Source organism: Oncorhynchus keta, chromosome 30, assembly GCF_023373465.1.
Source record: "Oncorhynchus keta strain PuntledgeMale-10-30-2019 chromosome 30, Oket_V2, whole genome shotgun sequence".
NCBI classification, from domain to species: domain Eukaryota; kingdom Metazoa; phylum Chordata; class Actinopteri; order Salmoniformes; family Salmonidae; genus Oncorhynchus; species Oncorhynchus keta.
In genome coordinates, this window is record NC_068450.1 from 30,064,979 (window position 1) to 30,090,290 (window position 25,312).

Genomic DNA, 25,312 nt, shown 5'->3' on the forward strand with positions numbered 1-25,312 from the left:
CCAATGTGTTGAATACCCAATGTGTTGAATACCCAATGTGTTGAATACCCAATGTGTTGAATACACAATGTGTTGAATACCCAATGTGTTGAATACCCAGTGTGTTGAATACCCAATGTGTTGAATACCCAATGTGTTGAATACCCAGTGTGTTGAATACCCAGTGTGTTGAATACCCAATGTGTTGAATACCCAATGTGTTGAATACCCAGTGTGTTGAATACCCAATGTGTTGAATACCCAATGTGTTGAATACCCAATGTGTTGAATAACCAGTGTGTTGAATACCCAATGTGTTGAATACCCAATGTGTTGAATACCCATGTGTTGAATACACAATGTGTTGAATACCCAATGTGTTGAATACCCAATGTGTTGAATACCCAATGTGTTGAATACCCAGTGTGTTGAATACCCAATGTGTTGAATACCCAATGTGTTGAATACCCAATCTGTTGAATACACAATGTGTTGAATACCCAATGTGTTGAATACCAAAATACACAATGTGTTGAATACCCAATGTGTTGAATACCCAATGTACCCAATGTTGAATACCCAGTGTGTTTGAATACCCAATGTGTTGAATACCCAATGTGTTGAATACCCAATGTGTTGAATACCCAATGTGTTGAATACCCAATGTGTTGAATACCCAATGTGTTGAATACCCAATCAAAGTGGACGGAGGGCCAAATAAAAATACACAATGTGTTGACTGTTCATTGAAAATTTTTTAAATGACCAATGTGTTGAATACCCAATATATTCCAATATGTCAGATTGAATACCTCTGTCAATGTTTTGAATACCCATAACATGAACATTAAATGAAAGAAACCGGTTGAATACCTATATTTTCAATGTGTTGAATTTTCTACATCCACTCAACTGAAATATTTTTAAAATATAATTGAAAATACAATAAAATAAAGTGTCTGAATCAAAAACAACCAATGTAACATGTTGAAAACAAATATTAAACTTTAACTTTTAAACTTGAACTGTAAAAACTCTAAATATGTTTGACAGTAATGTTCCTTGTTTGAGGTTGAGGGTGTTGAATACCCAATGTTCGTTGAATACCCAATGTGTTGAATACCCAATTCATCAAAGTTGAATACACAATGTGTTGAATACAACGTTTGAGCAATGTGTTGAAAACGGGCGAACTACCCCCACTGCCGCATATTTTGCCCTCAGTTCATTGCAATACCCATTGTGTGGTGAATACCCAGCAAATGTTACCGTTTTTCCCAAGAGCTCCATCTCATTTACACATCTTGACACCTCTTCATACAAATCATGCCCCGTAGTTGTGCCATGCATAGGACCCAAAAACTTCACGCTTAGGCTGGAGTCCACTCCAAGGATTGAATACACAATGTGTTGAATACAACTGGTCAATGTGTTGAATACACAATGTGTTGAATACCCAATGTGTTGAATACCCAAGAAATGTCGGTGCTCTCATCCACAGCCAAGGAATATGCAATGAAATCTTTTCCCTTTTTCACAAGCTGCTCTTTTAGATCTGTTGAATACACAATGTGTTGAATACCCAATGTGTTGAATACCCAATGTTGTTTTGAATACCCAGTGTAGCCTTTGTTCCATGTCCATATTCCCAATAATGTTCAGAATACCCAATCTGTTGAAGACACAAGGTTTTCCAGCTACCTCCGTTGAACCTTGTTTGAAACCCCGGTTCTCAACCTTCCGTTTTGCCATTTTTGATGGGTAATACCCACAACTGTGTTAAATATTGAAATGAAGCCCAGTGTGTTGAATACCGTTGCATTGTGGGAAATGTAGTTTGAATAGATCCCAGTGTGTTGAATACAAGATCATCCCAATGTGTTGAATACCCAACCAAATGGAAAAATCATTTTTGAATACCCAATCCATTTAAAATGCACAGAAAAGTTTAAATGAATACAATGACAGATATTTTGTTTATTTATAATACCCAACTGAAAACCAAATGTGTTGAATACCCAATGTGTTGAATACCCACTCATGGGGGTGTTGAAAGTACCCAATGTGAACCTAATACACAATGTGGGCCCACTGAAGAAGACAAGAGAAAACCCACACCAGCAAACCAAAAAGTGGTGCAAAACCAAAACAGGGAAGATCAAATAAAGGACTGTTTGTCTAGACCTCAAACTAAGGCACACTAACAAAATAGATTAACCCTCCACATCTATCAATACAACTGGAGCCACTCTTAAATAGCACCTGGGCCAGCACAGGTGAAACACCTTCCCACTAACAAGATGGCAACCAGCACAGGTGTAACACATACTGACTAACGAATAACGGCAATCTGCGCCCACGTGCTAACAAGCTATATGTGCCAGAATCCAACCTCTAAACATAAATTGACAAACTAAAACCTGTAACAAACAACTTCATGTATTTTCACAGTGCATCATCTTATAGTACAAACAAAAGACGTGGATTGCAGTTGAGATTACATTAAAAGTGTGCACGCGATGTATAGTGCAAGTGAACGATATTGTTTGAGATTCTTTATTATAGCATTTGCGAAGATCTCCACAGACCTGTAACATTTGCATGCTATCTTGAACATGAACACTTTCTATGATTACATAAGAGGACATTATAGTGACAGTAACCTCAAAATGTGGCCATGGATGTGTTACTCTTTAGGCCACAGATGTCAAACTCATTCCATTGAGGGCTGAGTGTCTGGAGGTTCTCTCTCCTCCATCGTACTTGATTGATGAATTAAGGTCACTAATTAGTAAGGAACTCCCCACACCTGGTTGTCTATGGCTTAATTGAAAGGAAAACCCAAAAACCTACGGACACGAGGCTCTCCATGGAATGAGTTTGACACCAGCGCTGTAGACCATTTACTATCTTACATTAGTAATATTGAATTGTGATTGGTTGACAACACAACCAAATATCAACATTTAAAGGTGCTTGGATAGTTTCATCTGAGCCACTGGCTTTAATCTTCTACCTTAATATACATTTTTGGTTGAGATGGAGATGTGATCCTAACATATTTGTTGTTTACTTGTCGAAAGTTTTAAAAATTAAGTTAAGTTCAAATGAAAAGTAAAGAATAGGACTAAATCAAATAAGACTTTTGCTATGAGAGATGGGTTTATTTACAGAGCAAATCAGTTGAGCAATTCCTGTTGACATATCAGTGCAAGATAATGTAAAGTGTGACCTAGGTTATTCTGAATGTAATGAAGTCCACATTCTCAACCATTTGACACAGAAATCCCTCTTAAGGTATAGACCTTCCACAGACTCATTATTAGTTTCACATTCTGTCACTGCTTTCTACATTCTAGTAAACTATGGAAGGTTTGTTTCAATCTGGTAATGTTTTTCACATGCACCGAATACAACAGGTGTAGACTTTACTGTGAAATGCTTACTTACAAGCCCTAAACCAACAATGCAGTTTTAACAAAATGTTAACAAAATATTTACTAAATAAAGTAAAGTTAAACAATTAATTTAAAAATGAACACAATAAAATGACAATAATGAGGCTATATACTTGGGGTACCGGTACAGAGTGAATGTGCAGGAGTACAGGTTAATCGAGGTCATTTGTACATATAGGTAAGGGTAAAGTGACAATGCATCGATAGTAAACAGCGAGTAGCAGCAGTGTAAAAACAAAGGGGGGGGTATCAATGCAAATCATTTTCGGTTCAGATGGAGATGTGAGGATAACGTCGAAGGCATTATCCTCCACGTTTCTATGGTGGGATTTTGGTGATGGGCTACTTTCAAGGTAAGTCATCCTCATAATATGAAGTAAAATGTCCAGGTTTCAAAGAATTAAGGAAAAGGAAAAATATAGCAATGGTAATGATAGGCATAACCGTCTTCTGGTAGATGGAAAGGCTTTCCCAAAAACCTTCTGTATTAAATGTTAACTCTCTATTAAATGTTGACTACAGTAGCTCCAAAGTAGCTTATGCCTACCTGTCAGAATGATATCATGATTATTTGCATCAAACCAGTAGCCATTTCCTTTGCAAACTCCATCTCATGTGCTACAGAAACACTGCAAACTAAACAACATTGCTAGGTGCCTGCACACTTTTGGGGTAAGTGTGCAGACGTCAAAAGTTATCTCCTGATGTGGTTTAAGAATTGTTATGGGCTTAGAACATAATTTGTTTTTTGTTTTTATGTTAAAAAGTGTGAAGTTGAGTGTGAAAATCTGAACATTTGGAGAAATCTAAAAGTGTACGTCATAGAATTTTTGACACTGGCCACCTGTGGTTCAGAGGTTCTTTTAAACAGCAGTTCCCATCCACTAGCGTTGGTCATTAGCTAGACATCCAGAGTTCCACCCAGAACCACGGAACACTGGGATAAGTTCTGAGTAGCATTACAGGTGGTCACCATGTCTGTGGCTGAGGAGAGAGAGAAAATGATCATCACAATCTTGTCAGTGGGATCTCAATGAAAGACATGGTGCCAAAAATAACACTGATGTAATGCATGATGCTGTATGTGCATTTGACTCAATAACCATTCACATCTTTACAAAACAAAGTAGACAATAGAGTTGTTGGTGTAGTTGATGCACCAACACTAGTCCAGATCACCAACACCAGTCCAGATCATCAACACTAGTCCAAACACAGCCTCCATTTCACTTCACACAAAAACTTGTTTAGGTAGTCTCTTAAAAAATGTTAATTGATCCTAAAGGCAGAAACATATTGATTAACCTAGTTGTCAGACAAGTAGTGAGGTGGTTGATTCAGGATACCAAGTGATGGTGTTGCATCTGTGAGCAGGGGAGGTGCTTAACACAAGGGTCACATCTCACTTCTACATCCCATGGAGTCTGGCTTCTACCTCTGCATTGCTTGCTGTTTGGGGTTTTAGGCTGGGTTTCATCTGCTGTTGTAAAAAGGGCTTTATAAATACATTTGATTGATTGATTGGCGTGCAATATACTGCTCTGAATTAAATGTGCATGTGTTTGTTTGGGCTTAGCATAGTAGGTGGCCTGTGTCAGTGACAAAACCACTGATATGTTTCTTTCTTTGGCACATCAGACTGAAAGAGGAAGTGTTTGATAACAGAGAGTTTGAGTGGCCAACAATAACGTTTTGTTCAAGTAGGCCAAGATTAGCTACTAGGCAAAGCCAGGCCTTTTTACCCGCTTATACATGTTGTTTACCACCAATCACACCAGTGGAGGCTTCTGAGGGGAGGACAGCTCATAATAATGGCTGGAATGGTATCATCCACATGGAAACCACTAGTTCAATGTGTTTGAAACCATTCCATTGACTCCATTTCAGACATTATTATGAGCCGTCCTCCCTCAGCAGCCTCTACTGATACAGACCATGCTGTTGATCCTCTATATATATTGGAGTGGGTTCACTTCTGATCTACTGGAACTGACTTGAAAGGGAAGTGAGAGAAGAGGTTTTAACCTTATGGTGGCTTGGGGCGCACACACAAGATGGCAGTCAGTGCAGATCATTTGTTTTGGTAGTTGTAGGAATTATTGGATTTCCTTACCCGATTATGACCATTGGATGATTTCTACGGGTATGTTTTTGGGTACTCCTCTTCAGAATGTAACTGTGGGGAAATACTGCAATAGGTGATGAAAATGTGGTGAGCACAGTCCCCAGTTCATGGCCATTACCTAACAACCCCGGCACTCTAGTCAAGTCCCAGGGGAATAAGATGAGAGGCCAAGAGGGTATGTCACTTCTTGAGATGCAAAACAATAACGTAATGCTTTTGACAGCAAAGATAGATGAAAGGGCAAATGGCTTGGAGGACATGGTTAGGGGAAAACAATGAAAATTGAGGCCATTAAAAAATCTGTTGACTTTATCTTTGGAGAAGTGAAAACCCTCAAAAGTGACATGAAGAAAGTGGAAGTTATCTGCCAGGAAAATGAAAAGATGGTGGCTGACCTCAGCAGACAAAGTGACAAGAGAGAAACTGTGGCTGATGGTGACTGCAGCTCGAAAGGCAGGGAAAACTGCATTTTTATAGGTGCAAGAGTGATCATCGATGGCAAAGAAATGCAGCCAAATCAGAACATTTGAGTGAGAGCCAGAGTCTAACTCAGACAGAACTGTCAGGCCAAAAAAACTGATTTCCAGGTGAAAAGCAGCCTTTTATTATAAAAATGTACACAAACACTTGAATGAGAAAAGGCTAACTTGAGAACTGGTAAACTAAATACTAACTATAGGTGAATAAACTGCTTATTGTAAAGTCTACACAATTTTTGTCACGTTGGTCGTATGAATGAGACCAAGGCGCAGCGTGGGTAGAGTTCCACATATTTTAATAAACTGAAACTCACTAAACAAAACAATGAAGAACAAACAAAATGTGAAGCTATACACAATAGTGCTGACAGACTACACAGTCAAGATCCCACACCAGAAAGTGGGGAAAAGGGCTACCTAAATATGATCCCCAATCAGAGACAACGATAAACAGCTGTCTCTGATTGAGAACCATATCAGGCCAACATAGAAATACAAAAACCCTAGAAGAACAAAACTAACGCTAGATGAACAAAACTAACCCTAGATGAACAAAACTAGAATACCCACTCTAGTCACACTCTGACCTAACCAAAATATAAAGAAAAACAGAGATATCTAAGGTCAGGGCGTGACAATTTTCCTGTATTGCAAATGGTTTAATGCAGACTTTTACTTTTTACAAGAGACTGATAATTTTGGAAAAATCAATGGGGTAACGATATCTGGTTATCATATGGCAACAACCCGGTGTAGCAGTTTTAATCGGTGCATTTAAAGGGGAAGTCATCAGTAGTAAGACTGACGTTGGTTAATTTTAATAGTACATTTCAACAGTGAAATGTTTTTATTAGGGAATATTTATGCAATCAACAACAAACAAAACAACAGGATATTATTTCAAGAATTTGAAGAAGAGATGAATAGAGTTATCGGTGTATTTCAGGAGATCAAAATTATTTTAGGTGGAGATTTTAATTCTGTATCTAATGTGATGATTGACAGATATCCCCCTCCTAACAGATCCAGCATTGTTAATCCTGAGTTTAATAACCTGTGTCTTGGTCTTGGATTAGTCGATTTTTGGAGATCTAAATATCCTGATAAAAAGGAATTCACTTGGAGTAACAAGGACATGTCCAGACAGTCAAGAATTGACGTCTGGTTGATTTCTAATTCATTAGATAATTCTGTAAGCAATGTATCAATTGAACCATCAATTCTTACTGATCATGAAGTTAGTCTTATCTTTAAATATTAATGGATCGGAAGTTAAACCGAATCAGAGTTATTGGAAACTCAATAGTCGACTGTTGGAAGATGATCAATTCAAGATGGATGCCAAAGATATTATACAAGATAATTGGAGGAAAGCCCAACTATTTAAAAGTCTTATGGGAAATATTGGTATAAGTATGAAATAAGACAAACAGCCATGAAGAGAGGTAAAGAAATTCCTGAACTTAAAAGATTGAGGGAAGATAAACTTAAGGAAATACTTTCTCTAATCTCTATGGAGGACCTTGATGAAGAAGGAAATGGTCAGTTATTCTCTTTACAACTAGAAATGGACTGAATGTATGAAGAGAGAGAGCAAAAGGGGCATTTGTAAGATCAAGGAGATGGTTGAAGGAACGTGAAAAATACAAAATACTTTTACATTTTAGAAAGAAAAAAATCTGAATTTACATCTATTCATAAGCTTAATATAGATGGCAAAGAAAATGAAAAACCAAAAGATATTTCAAAATATGTTTCAGAATTCTATGGTAACCTTTATACCAGTAATGCCTGTCCGACTAGTGACATATCTGCCTTTCTAGACTCTGTCAAAGACTATGCAAATGTCATAGATGAAGACTTATTATTTCTATCAATGAAATAAAAAAAAATGTATCAGCAAGTTTAAAGAGAACAAATATCCAGGGAATGATGGCATTATCGGTGAATTCTATAAATATTTTCATCACGATATTATTTAATTTATATTTCATGTTTTTAAGGAGGCAATTGGTTAAGGGATCCTACCTGTTTCTATGACACAAGGCCTAATTTCTGTAATACCCAAACAAAACGAAGATTCTATGATGTTAGAAAGTTGGAGACCAATCACATTAATGAACGATGATGGAAAGCTACTTGCATCCATCTTAGCAGAAAGATTAAAAAAGGTCTTGACCAAATCATTGATGTTACCCAGTCTGGTTTTATGAAGGGCAGACAAATATATAATACTATTCGACTAGTATTGGACTTGATAGACTACAAATAGCACTTTATGGAAGATAGCTTTATTTTATTTGTAGACTTTTACAAGTGTCGTGGAAATTTCCTCTATTTACCAAATCATGGGAGCAAACCACACACACGTCAGAGTTAGTTATAAAAGTCCATCTTTAATTATATGAGCTCTTATCACAATCCTGTGACTCTCAGATAAATTCAGTGTCTCCCCAGTGAATTCTCTGAGAGTCCCCTTACAATGCAACTGAGTTCCTTTAATAGCAAAGACACCCATAGTCAGACAGCATAGACATAATTCATCGTTCAGCTTTGTCTCCTTTCCCAAAACCCCAGAACCATAAACGAATCTTCCAAATCAACAGGCATATATCAAATTGTAATTTAGATACAACCACTCTAAATACAAACTCTTGGACAAACTCACGGATAGGAGAGTGACCCTACAGGTCAACAAAGAGGGAGCATAGAATGATTCCAGACACTGCAACCCCTCCTTTCCCCACTGGGAAAGTTAGGGAGTATAAGATATGTTTACACATGATGACACTTTGACCTCTCACGTGGCCCATGCAACTTAGTCCTGACATAGAACAGATAACTGCCAATGGCCCCCACTATAGTACAACAAAATACATTCTTATGAGAAGTAACTTACACACATTTGATGAATATTAAACATCTTACAAATGTTACCAACATATTCTGATAATTCCACGACACAAGGCATTTGATACAGTTGAATATTATTATTTTTATTATTATTTTATATATTATTATTTATTATTTTTTTCCTATACTGTTTTACATATACAGCTGCAGACTGAATGTGTAGTCGAGTCATCACTTCCACTCTTCGAGAGTTTGAGGGTCTAGTAGTCATTTACTGGTCTAGTAGTTTTAAACAATTTTACACGCCAGTAGCAAGCTAGTAGAAATCCGAAAATTGACTCATCTCAATGGTTGATTATTCAGGTACAGCTAGAACCACTCTACACACCGGCAGCAACTCGGCATGTAAAGAGTTAATTCCTTCATAATCTCCAATCCAAAATTAAATCTAGAATTGGTTTCCTATTTCGCAACAAAGCATCCTTCACTCATGCTGCCAAACATACCCTCGTAAAACTGACCATCCTACCGATCCTCGACTTCGGCGATGTCATTTACAAAATAGCCTCCAATACCCTACTCAATAAATTGGATGCAGTCTATCACAGTGCCATCCGTTTTGTCACCAAAGCCCCATATACTACCTACCACTGCGACCTGTACGCTCTCATTGGCTGGCCCTCGCTTCATACTCGTCACCAAACCCACTGGCTCCAGGTCATCTACAAGACCCTGCTAAGTCCCCCTTATCATAGCTTGCTGGTCACTATAGCAGCACCCACCTGTAGCATGCTCTCCAGCAGGTATATCTCTCTGGTCACCCCCAAAACCAATTCTTCCTTTGGCAGCCTCTCCTTCCAGTTCTCTGCTGCCAATGACTGGAACAAACTACAAAAATCTCTGAAACTGGAAACACTTATCTCCCTCACTAGCTTTAAGCACCAGCTGTCAGAGCAGCTCACAAATTACTGCACCTGTACATAGCCTTTCTATAATTTAGCCCAAACAACTACCTCTTCCCCCGACTGTGTTTATTTATATATTTTGCCCCTTTACAGCCCAATATTTTTATTTCTACTTTGCACATTCTTCCACTGCAAATCTACCATTCCAGTGTTTTACTTGCTATATTGTATTTGCTTCGCCACAATGGCCTTTTTTTTACTTTACCTCCCTTATCTCACCTCATTTGCTCACATCGTATACAGACTTATTTTTCTACTGTATTATTGACTGTATGTTTGTTTTACACCATTGTTTTACTCTGTTGTATGTGTCGAACTGCTTTGCTTTATCTTGGCCTGGTCGCAATAGTAAATGAGAACTTGTTCTCAACTTGCCTACCTGGTTAAATAAAGGTGAAATAAAAAATAAAATAAATAAAATGAGCACTCTGGAAAAAAAGGGCGTTCCATCCTTTTGGCGTAATGTCTGTGCTCACGTGGGTGTTGTTACTGCTGGGTAAAACTCTATATGAAAAACAATTATCTCATCTAGAAGGATAAAATCACATTTCATCTCCTCACAAATAGTTTCATATATAATCATCTAAGTTTTACAACATTTAGATGTAAATCTTACATACAGTTTACATACACCTTAGCCAAATACATTTAAACTCAGATTATCATAATTCCTGACATTTAATCCTGTAAGAATGACCTGTTTTAGGTCAGTTAGGATCACCACTTTATTTTAAGAATGTGAAATGTCAGAATAATAGTTGAGAGATAATAGTTGAGTTAATTTCAGCTTTTATTTCTTTCATCACATTCCCAGTGGGTCAGAAGTTTACATACACTCAATTAGTGTTTGGTAGCATTGCCTTTAAATTGTTTAACTTGGGTCAAACGTTTCAGGCAGCCTTCCACAAGCTTCCCACAATAAATTGGGTGAATTTTGTCCCATTCCTCCTGGAGCTGTGACTTAGTCAGGTTTGTAGGCCTCCTTGCTCGCACATGCTTTTTCAGTTCTGCCCACAAATGCTCTATGGGATTGAAGTCAGGGTTTGTGATGGCCACTCCAGTACCTTGACTTTGTTGTCCTTAAGCCATTTTGCCACAACTTTGAAAGTATGCCTGGGGGTCATTGTCCATTTGGAAGACCCATTTGCGACCAAGCTTTAACTTCCTGACTGATATCTTGAGATGTTGCTTCAATATAGCCACGCAATTTTCCTGCTTCATGATGCCATCTATTTTGTGAAGTGCACCAGTCCCTCCTGCAGCAAAGCAACCCCACAACATGATGCTGCCATCCAGTGCTTCACGGTTGGGATGGTGTTCTTCGGCTTGCAAACCTCCCCTTTTTCCTCCTAATATAACGATTGTCATTATGGCCAAACAGTTCTATTTTTGTTTCATCAGACCAGAGGACATTTCTCCAGAAAGTACGATCTTTGTCCCCATATGCAATTGCAATCTGTAGGCAGGCGTTTTTATGGCAGTTTCGGAGCAGTGGCTTCTTCCTTGCTGAGCGGCCTTTTAGGTTATGTCGATATAGGACTCGTTTTACTGTGGATATAGATAATTATGTACCAGTTTCCTCCAGCATCTTCACAAGGTCCTTTGCTGTTGTTCTGGGATTAATTTGCACTTTTCGCACCAAAGTACGTTCATCTCTAGGAGACAGAACGCGTCTCCTTCCTGAGCGGTATGGCGGCTGCGTGGTCCCATGGTGTTTATACTTGTGTACTATTGTTTGTACAGATGAACGTGGTACCTTCAGGAATTTGGAAATTGCTCCCAAGGATGAACTAGACTTGTGGACGTCTACAATTGTTTTTCTGAAGTCTTGGCTGATTTCTTTTGATTTCTTTTGACATGATGTCAAGCATGGAGGCACTGATTTTGAAGGTAGGCCTTGAAATACATCCACAGGTACACCTCCATTTGACTCACATTATGTCAATTAGCCTATCAGAAGCTTCTAAAGCCATGACATCATTTTCTGGAATTTTCCAAGCTGTTTACAGCTCCCCCTACTTTGTACAATATCTGCCTGAAGACATATCCAAATCTAATAGCCTGTAGCTCAGGCACAGAACCATGGATATGCATATTCTTGGTACCATTTGAAAGAGAACACTCTGAAGTTTGTGTACATGTGAATTGAATGTAGGAGAATATAACACAATAGATCTGGTTTAGATAAAACAATGAAAGACACCATACAGTTTTTTTTTTTATCATCATCCTTAAAATGAACAAGATAAAACAAACATTCAGATAGGATGATGGGGACAATTTCAGTGAAAAATATAAGAGGGCAACAGTACTTGTGCAAAGTTTCAGAAAGGGCATCAGCATGATAAGTGTTGTGTAACAATGAGCAACTATTTATTTTAATGCAGTTTGTGATTGTTACGCCTTTTCATGAATGTTTAATATGACTATTTATGTAGCGATCACCGTATGTTGTGGAATTTCAGCCCGCTAGCGGGTTCCGTGCGCAGAGAGGTGAAAGGCACAGTCAACTTACTGTATGTAACCCTGGAATTGTGGTACAGTGAATTATAAGTGAAATAATCTGTTTGTAAGCCATTGTTGGAAAAATTACTTGTGTCATGCACAAAGTAGATGTCCCATCCGACTTGCCGAAAGTATAGTTCGTTAACAAGACATTTGTAGAGTGGTTTAAAAACAAGTTTTAATGACTCCAACCTAAGTGTATGTAAACTTCCGACTTCAACTGTACATTGTGAAAGCTCTTAAAGTTACAATGTTTCCATTATAACGTTGTTAATGATATCACAAAACAATAAATGATCTGACCTGATTGTTCTTCAAGTCCCTCCCGACCATTTCTCAAATTCTTTGTGTTAGAAATATTGTTTCATTATCCACTTTTGGATGTTGGAGTTTTGTCGGGAAGAATCACTTTGAAACAAAAGTTTTTTCCCCCTCAATACTACATGGCAAGGGAGAGAAAGTTCCTGCAATGTATTTACGACCGTCATAAAACTGGCCAACTCCCCCAGAAGAGGGGGTCTTGAAATCTTTGGTTAGCCGGCACCTTTGAGCTCCATCCAGGAGGGCAAGTCAGGACAGCTCTGCCCAGAGTACAAAATGTGATTCCATTGTCAACTTAATTCTGAACACAAATCAGATAGCTACTGTTTACACAAAAAGACATACAGAAACATACAGGTTGTGGAGTGTAAACAGTGTAATTGATTTAACAGTCTGGTTCCACATTGTCGCTATAGGGAGCTTTAAGACTGAAGCAGTTCCTGTATTCGGTTGGCCATGATCCTAGTGTTAAGTCTCCCGAAGAAGGATTTGGTTTCAGACAGTTTGCACTTCTTCTTCCTGTTCCTTGCTCTTTTTATGGCAGATTCCGTCCCCATGCTCCTCCTCCTCATCCCCAGCCCAGGGTCCCCACGCACCCCCATTCAGGTCTGGGTCGTCCGAGGAGTACCGCACAGGGATCGACGTCCAGTTGAAGTTCACCAACCGTGCCAGCAGCTCTTTTACCACGTTTGGCTGCTGCTCTGCCATGTCGTAGTGTTTGTAGGGGTCTTCGCTGATGTTAAAGAGCCGCACTGTCTTCTGAGGTTCTAGGAGGTGTTCAATGTTCCACCAGCTGCTGGGGAAACCAGGGAGCTTTTGGGGTGGAGTCCAGACTCCGTATCCGGGGTCGTAGTCCAAGCTGCCAGTCAGAGAGCCAATGTAGGATTCGAACCCACTGTGGGTGGGCAGGCACTCCTTCTTGTAGAAGCCCAGGTGCCACTTGCCCACTATATGGGTGGACTTGCCAGCCTCCTGTAGTTTCTGGGGCAGTGTGACCTGGTCGAAGGGAAAGCATTATATCAACAATAAATTATCTCAAATCTAAGTTGAAAACAGACAGATATATGGATCAACCAACATGTAATAGTGATCCTTCTTCACTCCGTCCACTGCCAGTTTATTAAGCATTGTGTTGTCTGGATGTCAGAGCCGTGGTAAACTATATTGTTGTATCTCTGATCATCCGTTATGATGAAGATGATGTGGAACGGTACTAGAATGTATAGCTACCGCTTGCATGTATAGCTGCTGTTTTACAGGATCCTGAACAAATCTGCAAATTTGTGTGTTTTTTCATTCTGATATTAACATTGTTTGTACAATGATTCCGTTTCCAGTGATCGAAAAGAGCTCCTGGACATCAGAACAGCGATCTCTAACCTCGATTTGGATGAAGATTTTTACTCAATGAGTCGGCCTAGCAGGACATACTGCTAACCCCGGACCAGGCCCTAATCCCCGACACATAGAAGAGAAAGAAACGGTGCAAGAGAGGCCAACGTGCGAGCACACAGCAATAGCCAATAACCAATAATAACCACAGCAATCAACACACAATAACCAATAATGGCAAAGCAAAAACAGGTTTTTAGAAATGTTTGCAAATGTGCTAAAAAAGAAATTAAAAGCTTATTCAGACCCTTTGCTATGAGACTCGAAATTGAGCTCAGGTGCATCCCATTTCCATTAATCATCCTTGAGATGTTTCTACATCTTGATTGGAGTTCAACTGTGGTAAATTCACTTGAATGGACGTGATTTGGGAAGGCACACACCTGTCTATATAAGGTCCCACAGTTGACAGTGCATGTCAGAGCAAAAACCAAGCAATGAAGTCAAAGGAATTATCCGTAGAGCTCCGAGACTATAACAACACAAGACAAGACCCAGATGCAGACACTGAATACAGATATTTATTATAGTCCAAGGAGTAGGAAAAAAATAGATTGGAGACAGGCAAGAGTTCACAACCAGGTCAGAATCCAAAACAGTACAGGGTGGCAGGCAGGCTCGAGGTCAGGTGCAGGCAGAATGGTCAGTCATGCAGGCTCAGAGTCAGGACAGGCAAGGGGCAGAACCAGGAGGACGAGAAAAACAGACACTGGGAAAAATAGGAGCAAGGAGAAAAAGCTGGTTGACTTGGCATACAAGACGAACTGCCACAGACAGACAGAAAACACAGGTATAAATATACAGGGAAGATGGGCGACACCTGGAGGGGGTGGAGACAAGCACAAGGACAGGTAAAACAGATCAAGGTGTGACAGAGACAGGTTTGTATCAAGGCACAGATCTGGGAAAGGGTACCAAAAACATTCTGCAGCATTGAAGGTCTCCAAGAACACATTGGCCTCCATCAGTCTTAAATTGACAAAGTTTGGAACCACTAAGACTCTTCCTAGCGCTGGCAGCCCGACAAACTGAGAAATTGGGGGTGAAGGGCATTGGTCAGGGAGGTGACCAAGAACCCAATGGTAACTCTGACAGAGCTCTAGAGTGCCTCTGTGGAGATGGGAGAACATTCCAGAAGGAAAACCATCTCTGCAGCACTCTACCAATCAGGCCTTTATGGTAGAGTGGCCAGACGGAACCCACTCCTCAGTAAAAAGCACATGACAGCACGCTTGGAGTTTGCCAAAAGGCACCTAAAGACTCTCAGACCATGAGAAACAAGATCTGGTCTGATTAAACCAAGATTGAACTCTTTGGCCTGCCAAGCATCACATTTGGAGAAAACCTGGCACCATCCCTACTGTGAAGCATGGTGGTGGCAGCAACATGCTGTGGGGATGTTTTTCAGTGGCAGGGACTGGGAGACTAGTCAGGATCAAGGCAAAGATGAAAGGTAGAAAAGTACAGAGAGATCCTTGATGAAAACCTGCTCTCGAGCACTCAGGACCTCAGACCGGGGTGAAGGTTCACCTTCTACCAGTACAATGACCCTAAGCACACAGACAAGACAAAGCGGGACAAGTCTCTGAATGTCCTTGAGTGGCCTAGCTAGAGCTCAACTTGAACCCGATCGAACATCTCTGGAGAGAACTGAAAATAGCTGTGCAGCAACGCTCCCCATCCAATCTGGCAGAGCTTGAGAGGATCTGCAGAAACGAATGGGAGAGACTCCCCAAATACAGGTGTGCCAATCTAGTAGCATCATACCCAAGAAGACTCAAGGCTGTAATCGCTGTCAAAGGTGCTTCAACAAAGTACTGAGTAAAGGGTCTAAATACTTATTTAAAAGTAATATTTCAGTTTTGCAAAAAATTCAAAAATACAGTTTTTGCTTTGTCATTATGTTTTTTTGGTGTAGATTGATGAGGGGATAAAAAACAATTGAATCTATTTTGAAATAAGGCTGTAACCTACCAAAATGTGGAAAAATACAAAGGGTCTGAATACTTTCCAAAGCCACTGTAGATAATATACATCTAACTGTTAATGCATCGGCATGATAGAATGGTAGCGTTCGGTAAGTTCAAGGGGGAGGTGTGTGTCTCCTTGTTAACAACAGCTGGTGAGCGATCACTGATGTTCAAGAAGTCCCGAGGTTCTGCTTGTCTGAATTAGAATATGATTAGCTGTAGACCATACTATTTACCAAGAGAGTTTTCATTTATATTTTTTGTAGCTGATTGCACTGAAATCCCCAAAGATTGGAAAGATGCCGCGGTCAACCACCTCTTCAAAGGGGGAGACACTCTAGACCCAAACTGCTACAGGCCTATATCTATCCTACCCTGCCTTTCTAAGGTCCTCGAAAGCCAAGTTAACAAACGGATCACCGACCATTTCGAATCCCACCGTACGTTCTCCACTCTGCAATCTGGTTTCCAAGCTGGTCATGGGTGCACTTCCGCCACGCTCAAGGTCCTAAACGATATCATAACCGGCATCGATAAGAGACAATACTGTGCAGCTGTATTCATCGACCTGGCCAAGGCTTTCGACTCTGTCAATCACCACATTCTTATCAGTAGACTCAACAGCCTTGGTTTCTCAAATGACTGTCTCGCCTGGTTCACCAACTACTTCTCAGATATTGTTCAGTGTGTCAAATCGGAGGGCCTGTTGTCCGGACCTCTGGCAGCCTCTATAGGGGTGCCACAGGGTTCAATTCTCGGGCCGTCTCTCTTCTCTGTATACATCAATGATGTCGCTCTTGCTGCTGGTGATTCTCTGATCCACTTCTATGCAGACGACACCATTCTTTATACATCTGGCCCTTCTTTGGACACTGTGTTAACTAACCTACAGACGAGCTTCAAAGCCAGACAACTCTCCCCTGTGGCCTCCAACTGCTCTTAAATGCAAGTAAAACTAAATGCGCGCTCTTCAACCGATCACTGCCCACACCTGAATGCCCGTCCAGCATCACTACTTTGGACGGTTCTGACTTAGAATATGTGGACAACTACAAATACCTAGGTGTCTGGTTAGATTGTAAACTCTCCTTCCAGACTCACATTTACTTCTTCTGGCTGGGGGCAGTATTGAGTAGCTTGGATGAATAAGGTGCCCAGAGGTGCCCAGAGTAAACTGCCTGCTACTCAGCCCCAGTTGCTAATATATGCATACTATTAGTATATTTGGATATAAAACACTCTGAAGCTCCTAAAACTGTTTGAATGATGTCTGTGAGTATAGCAGAACTCATATGGCAGGCAAAAACCTGAGAAAAATCCAACCCGGAAGTGGAAAATCAAAGGTTGGTCATTTTTCATCTCATTTTTCATCTCATTCCCTATTGAAGATACAGTGGGATATTGGTCATGTTGCACTTCCTAAGGCTTCCACTAGATGTCAACAGTCTTTAGAAACTTGTTTGATGCTTCTACTGTGAAGTGGGGCCGAAAGAGAGGGGAATGAGTCAGGTGTCTGGTGTCTGGTGTCTGGCAGAGAGCCACGAGCTGGCCACGCTCGTTCACATGAGAGCGACCTGCGTTCCATTGCAATTCCACAGACAAAGGAATTCTCCGGTTGGAACATTATTGAAGATTTATGATAAAACATCCTAAAGATTGATTCTATACTTCGTTTAACATGTTTCTACGGACTGTAACGGATCTTTTTGACATTTCGTCTGCAACTTGTGAACTCGCTTCGGGAGTTTGGTTTGTTTACCAAACGCACTAACAAAAGAAGCTATTTGGACATAAATGATGAACATTTTCCAATAAAACAAACATTTATTGTGGAACTGGGATTCCTGGGAGTGCATTCTGATGAAGATCATCAAAGGTAAGTGAATATTTATAATGTTATTTCTGACTTCTGTTGACTGCACAATATGGCATATATATTTTTGGCTTGTTCGGGCTCTGAGCGCCATACTCAGAATATTGCATGGTTTGCTTTTTCCGTAAAGCTTTTTTGAAATCTGACACAGCGATTGCATTAAGGAGAAGTGGATCTAAAATTCCATGTATAACACTTGTATCTTTGATCAACGTTTATTATGAGTAAATTGATGTGGCTCTATGCAAAATCACCGGATGTTTTTGGAACTACTGAACATAACGCGCCAATGTATACTGATATTTTTTGATAGAAATATTAACTTTATCGAACAAAACATACATGTATTGTATAACATGAAGTCCTATGAGTGTCATCTGATGAAGATCATCAAAGGTTAGTGATTAATTGTATCTCTATTTCTGATTTTTGTGACTCCTCTCTTTGGCTGGAAAAATGGCTGTGTTTTTCTGTGACTTTGGCGGTGACCTAACAATCGTTTGTAGTGCTTTTGCCTGTGGTGGAATAAACAAGAAGTGCATCTTTAAAATGGTGTGAAATACTTGTATGTCTGAGGAATTGTAATTTAGGGATTTCTGTTGTTTTGAATTTGTCGCCCTGCACTTTCACTGGCTGGAACGAACTGCAAGAATCACTAAAGCTGGAGACTCATATTCAGCATTAATCAGTGTTATTTAGAAGGAAATGCGGTACCTCTATAGCTATCTAGCGTTACCATAGAGGTAGTAAGCAAGCTCTTTAACTTACCTGGTGAAGCTCTGATAATGCTCTGTCTCTGCTGGTGCTGCTGGCTTTGTGATATGTTATAACCACGATGTTGGTAGGGACAGCACTACATTTGAAAAGCAATGTTTTTCTGAAGCTATCCTTCCATTGTTGGTAGCCATGGAAGTTCTCAAGGATGAAATGTTCCCCGCAGAATGACAAATAGATGCCCAATTCGCCCGCCTCCTTTTTACAAATGTATTCTTCTTTTTACGAGGTGGTTCATTTGCGTGAACATAGAAAGATACTCACATTTAATAATGGGAATTGATGGGAAATTATGTGAATATATCACTAGCCACTTTAAACAATGCTACCTTATATAATAATAATGTTACTTACCCTACATTATTCATCTCATATGCATACGTATATACTGTACTCTATATCATCGACTGCATCCTTATGTAATACATGTATCACTAGCCACTTTAACTATGCCACTTTGTTTACATACCCATCTCATATGTATATACTGTACTCGACACCATCTACTGTATCTTGCCTATGCTGCTCTGTACCATCACTCATTCATATATCCTTATGTACATATTCTTTATCCCCTTACACTTTGTATAAGACAGTAGTTTTGGAATTGTTAGTTAGATTACTTGTTGGTTATTACTGCATTGTCGGAACTAGAAGCACAAGCATTTCGCTACACTCGCATTAACATCTGCTAACCATGTGCATGTGACAAATAAAATGTGATTTGATTTGATTTGACATTTGCATATCAAGTGTTGCTACACCCTGCATCTACACAAAGCTTGGCCATCTTGATGAATAAAAATGGAATTGCTAGCTAGCTTGTCGTGGAAATTTCCTCTATTTACCAAATCATGGGAGCAAACCACACACACACGTCATAGTTAGTTATAAAAGTCCATCTTTAATTATATGAGCTCTTATCACAATCCTGTGACTCTCAGATAAATTCAGTGTCTCCCCAGTGAACTCTCCGAGAGTCCCCTTATAATGCAACTGAGTTCCTTTAATAGCAAAGACACCCATAGTCAGACAGCATAGACATAATTCATTGTTCAGCTTTGTCTCCTTTCCCAAACCCCAGAAACCATAAACCAAATCCTCCATATCAACAGGCATATATCAAATTGTAATTTATATACAACCCACTCTAAATACAAACTCCTGGACAAACTCACGGAGAGGAGGGTGAGGCTATAGGTTAAGATAGAAACAACACTGCAACCCTTCTTTCCCCACTAGAAAAGGTAGGGAGTAAAAGATGTGTTTACACATGATGACACTTTGACCTCTCCCCTCTCAGCGGCCCAGGCAACTTAGTTTTGACATAGAACAGATAACTGCAACCTCACCACAGAATTACACAAAAATACCATTCTGATGAGAAGTAACTTACACACATTTGATGAATATTAAACATCTTACAAATGTTACCAACAAATTCTGAATCTTCCCTAACAAGCTCCATACTACTGACCCACAAAGGTATTTTGTTGTTGTTATTTTTTACCCACAAGTACATGAAGGGTGAGCATGGATTTTATTCCCTCACCATGTGACGCTGACCGCGGAGTGTTGTGCAATTGCCTCCAAAGTTAGACCTGATTTGGAGAAAGCCTCAAACACAACTTTGAGAACAATATTACAGTATTATAAAAATATATCTAAGTGTTTGTATTTTGGGGATGTTTTCTCGGGGTGCTCTATGGTACAATTATATGCGTTTCTGTAATTGAGAAATTGCTGCAACTTGCCCTCTCAGGAGTGCGTGCTTAGTCCACTCCTGTACTCTTTGTTCACCCACGACCTCGTGGCTGCGCACAACTCCAACACCATCATTAAGTTTGTTGACAACACAGTGTAGTGGCAACAACCTTTCCCTCAACGTCAGCAAGACAAAAGAGCTTTATGGAGGGCTACAGTAAACGGCGGGCTGAGAACGGCCCCATTCATATCGACGGGGCTGTAGTGGAGCAGGTCGAGAGCTTCAAGTTTCTCTGTGTCCACATCACTAAGGATCTATCATGGTCCAAACACACCAACACAGTCATGAAGAGGGCACGACAACGCCTCTTCCCTCTCAAGAGGTTGAAAAGATTTGTCAGGGGCTCTCAGATCCTCAAAAGTTCTACAGCTGCACCATTGAGTGCATCTTGACTGGTTGCATCACCGCTTGGTATGGCAACTGCTTGGCATCTGACTGGAAGGCGCTACAGATTGTAGTGTGTAGGCCCAGTACATCACTGGGGCCGAGATCCCTGCCATCCAGGACCTGCCATTGACTCAGTACTGGAACCCTGTGTATATAGCCATGTTATTACCTCGTACCCCTGCACATTGACTCAGTACTGGTAACCTGTGTATATACCCATGTTATGACCTCATACCCCTGCACATTGACTAAGTACTGGAACCCCATATATATAGCCATGTTATTACCTCGTACCCCTGCACATTGACTAAGTACTGGTACCTTATGTATATAGCCATGTTATTACCTCGTACCCCTGCACATTGACTCAGTACTGGTACCCTGTGTATATAGCCATGTTATTACCTCGTACCCCTGCATTGACTCAGTACTGGTACCCTATGTATATAACCATGTTATTACCTCGTGCCCCTGCACATTGACTCGGTACTTGTACCTCATGTATATAGCCATGTTATTACCTCGTACCCCTGCACATTGACTCTGTACTTGTACCTCGTGTATATAGCCATGTTTTTACCTCGTACCCCTGCACATTGCCTCGGTACTTGTACCTCGTGTATATAGCCATGTTATTACCTCGTACCCCTGCACATTGCCTCGGTACTTGTACCTCGTGTATATAGCCATGTTATTACCTCGTACCCCTACACATTGACTCGGTACTTGTACCTTGTGTATATAGCCATGTTTTTACCTCGTACCCCTGCACATTGACTTGGTACTTGTACCTTGTGTATATAGCCATGTTATTACCGCGTACCCCTGCACATTGCCTCGGTACTTGTACCTTGTGTATATAGCCATGTTATTACCTCTTACCACTGCACATTGCCTCGGTAGTTGTACCTTGTGTATATAGCCATGTTATTACATCGTACCCTGCACATTGCCTCGGTACTTGTACCTTGTGTATATAGACATGTTTTTACCTCGTACCCCTACACATTGACTCGGTACTTGTACCTTGTGTATATAGCCATGTTTTTACTTCGTACCCCTGCACATTGACTCGGTACTTGTACCTTGTGTATATAGTGTTATTACATCGTACCCTGCACATTGCCTCGGTACTTGTACCTTGTGTATATAGCCATGTTTTTACCTCGTACCCCTGCACATTGACTCGGTACTGGTACTCTGTGTATATAGCCATGTTTTTACCTCTTACCCCTGCACATTGACTCGGTACTGGTACTCTGTGTATATAGCCATGTTATTACCTCGTACCCCTGCACAATGCCTCGGGACTTGTACCTCGTGTATATAGCCATGTTATTACATCGTACCCTGCACAATGCCTCGGGACTTGTACCTCGTGTATATAGCCATGTTATTACCTCGTACCCCTACACATTGCCTCGGTACTTGTACCTCGTGTATATAGCCATGTTATTACATCGTACCCTGCACATTGCCTCAGTACTTGTACCTCGTGTATATACTGTAGCCATGTTTCCGTTACTCATTGTGTCTATTATTGTGTTTTTTGAAGTTGAAGTTACAGTAAGAACGGAAGTGTCTATGCTAGTTTCCCTGATTATAGCCATCCCAAACTCCTTTCTGTATCTCACAAGCAACATAAAATAAAACACTTCAATATACTGTACTATATACTCCTTTCAAATGTTTAACAATAACACTAGAATAGCCTTGTCTCGAGGGACTACCCTTCAAGTTAATGTTCCTCCCTCCCGCACTCTCAGTTTTTTTTAGCTTACTTTATTATTTCATGTCTATTGCTTCTGATATTGTTATGTAGACCAGACTGTTGTCTCTTTCCAATTATATGTGACATTTGATTGTCCATTTTTTATATTCTTCTACATATTCCTTGCTAATATGCACTGACTCCCTATTCGCCAGTATCTAATCAACTATCTGCTTGCACCTGTTGTGCCTGTTATGCACATAAGCTGTCTTCATAACTTGTTTGTACAGCACTGATGAAGGCATGAGGTCAAAACGTATAATCCGTTTTTGTTTTCTAGCACCTTGTTGTATTCTTTTGAGCATTGATTAAATTAAGTGCATTATTTTTATATATATAAATAGCCCTTACACAATCTGAAGTTATGTTGAAAATCAAATGATCCCACTAAGCACAAACCAGATGGGATGTCATATTGCTGCAGAATGCTGTGGAAGCCATGCTGGTTAAGTGTGCCTTGAATTCAAAATAAATCACAGACTGTGTCACCAGCAAAGCACCATCACACCTCCTCCTCCATGCTTCACGGTGGGAACAACACGTGCGGAGATCATCCGTTCACCTACTTTGCGTCTCACAAAGACACGGCGGTTGGAACCAAAAATCAAACATTTTGACTCATCAGACCAAAGGGCAGATTTCCACTGCTCTCGTGTTTCTTGTTCAAAGCAAGTCTCTTCTTCTTATTGGTGTACTTTTATAATGGTGTCTTTGCAGCAATTCGACCATGAAGGCCTGATTCACGCAGTCTCCTCTGAACAGTTGATGTTGAGATGTTTCTGTTACTTGAACTCTGTGAAACATTTATTTGGGATGCATTTTCTGAGACTGGTAACTCTAATGAACGTATCCTCTGCAGCAAAGGTAACTCTGGGTCTTCCTTTCTTCCTGCGGTGGTCCTCATGAGAACTTGTTTCATCATAGAGCTTGATGGTTTTTGCAACTTCACTTTCAAAGTTCTTGAAATTTACCGCATTGACTGACCTTTATGTCTAAAAGTAATGATGGACTGTCGTTTCTCTTTGCTTATTTGAGCTGTTCTTGCCATAATATGGACTTGGTCTTTTACCAAATAGGGCTTTCTTCTGTATATCACACTTACCTTGTCACATTACAACTGATTGGCTCAAACGCATTAAGAAAGGGTAAAGAATCCACAAATTAACTTTTAACAAGGGATTCCTGTTAATTGAAATGCATTCCAGGTGACTAACTCATCGCCCATCATTATAGGAAGTAGGAGACAGATCTGGTGACGTGAGATGTGGTCTATGACATTGTGATGTTTGACTACACATCAACATGGGCTCTTCATGAAGGGAAGTGCTACAGTCTGTGTGATAACATTTCTTTCAGTGGACCCATAGAAAAGTCAGAAAACCCTGCACATTGTCACTTAGTTTGTTGTGCTTTAAACAAACAGTAGTAGATAATGAAAATGACACACAATGACTGTTTTTCAAATAACCAACAGATGATTTAATGTTGATGGATTTGGTTATAAATCTATGTACCAACTACAGTAGACTATGAAATTAAAAATGACTCCATGGTTACACATACAATGCATTTCTCATTATTTTGATTATTAAGCAGTCACATATGTGTAGTTCAGCCAGAGCAATATGTAGAGCTTGTCAAAGTTATCATTTGTAATAATTATTTGGCAAGTTATTAAAATGAGGTCCAGAATGTTTTAAAAGTAGTAGATAATGAGAAATTACATCCAGAATGTTTCAAAAATGGTAGATTCTGAAAAATAATGTCCAGTATTTTTTTAAAGTAATAGTTCATAGAAAATGAGGTCCAGAATGTTTTAAAATTTGCTTGCTTGTATTTCTATGAATTCAAAATCACACAAATACGCTATATTAAAGCATAATAAAGTTAAGAAGGAAAGCGTTTTGTTACCTTTCACCATTTAACAAGTCTTCCCAATATCATACATTTAGGTTACTGTATGTCACAAACAACATAAAACAAAGCACTGCAATGCAATACACTCCACTATAAGCTCAGTATAAATTCTAAATGATAATAAAAGCCTAATTAAACCTTTTATTAAAGAGCAAAAACAAATATTTTCAATGATTGGCAATATTAAATCATCATCATGTAATCTCACAGCCTAGTTGGTCTCCATAGCACCTCTCAGGACATTAACACCCTCATCTGAGTCCCACCATGATCCACCTGAGACTGCATACACTCTGCTTACTCAACATCAGAGAGAGAGAGAGAATTAAGCAGAATAAAATGAGGAACGTATTAAACAAAATACCTTCAATAAAGGTACAATGGTGCATTACTGACCTTCTTTATGATGATAGGTTTCCTTCTTGTAGAAACAGTATGATCCCAGACAGACTGTCAGAAGAATGAAGACTTCAGCGAGTTGGAAATAAACAAACACACTGACTCCTGGTTCCAGGGAACAGAAGGGAGACAGAATGACACTTAAATGAAGTATTCAGCTCATTTTGACAAGCTATGTGTTAGAAAAATTGTCAAAAATCCGATTTATTGACGTTTCCATGTGGTCTATATTAAAGAAAATATCAAAGGGATGTAAAAGGGACTAATTTTGTATAACGACCCTAAAGGTCATGATGACAATGAGGATGAAGTCAATCATCATCATTAATATCAATATAATCATGTATTATTTTGCATGATGTGTCTGCTAAACTAAACA

At 39.7% G+C, this 25,312-nt stretch overlaps 1 protein-coding gene across 10 annotated transcripts in view; it reads right to left on the reverse strand.

Moving 5' to 3' along the window:
* The window catches only part of LOC118363380 (uncharacterized), a 160,060-nt gene that overhangs the window by 129,459 nt on the left and 5,289 nt on the right, over positions 1-25,312 (reverse strand). The window lies entirely within an intron of this gene.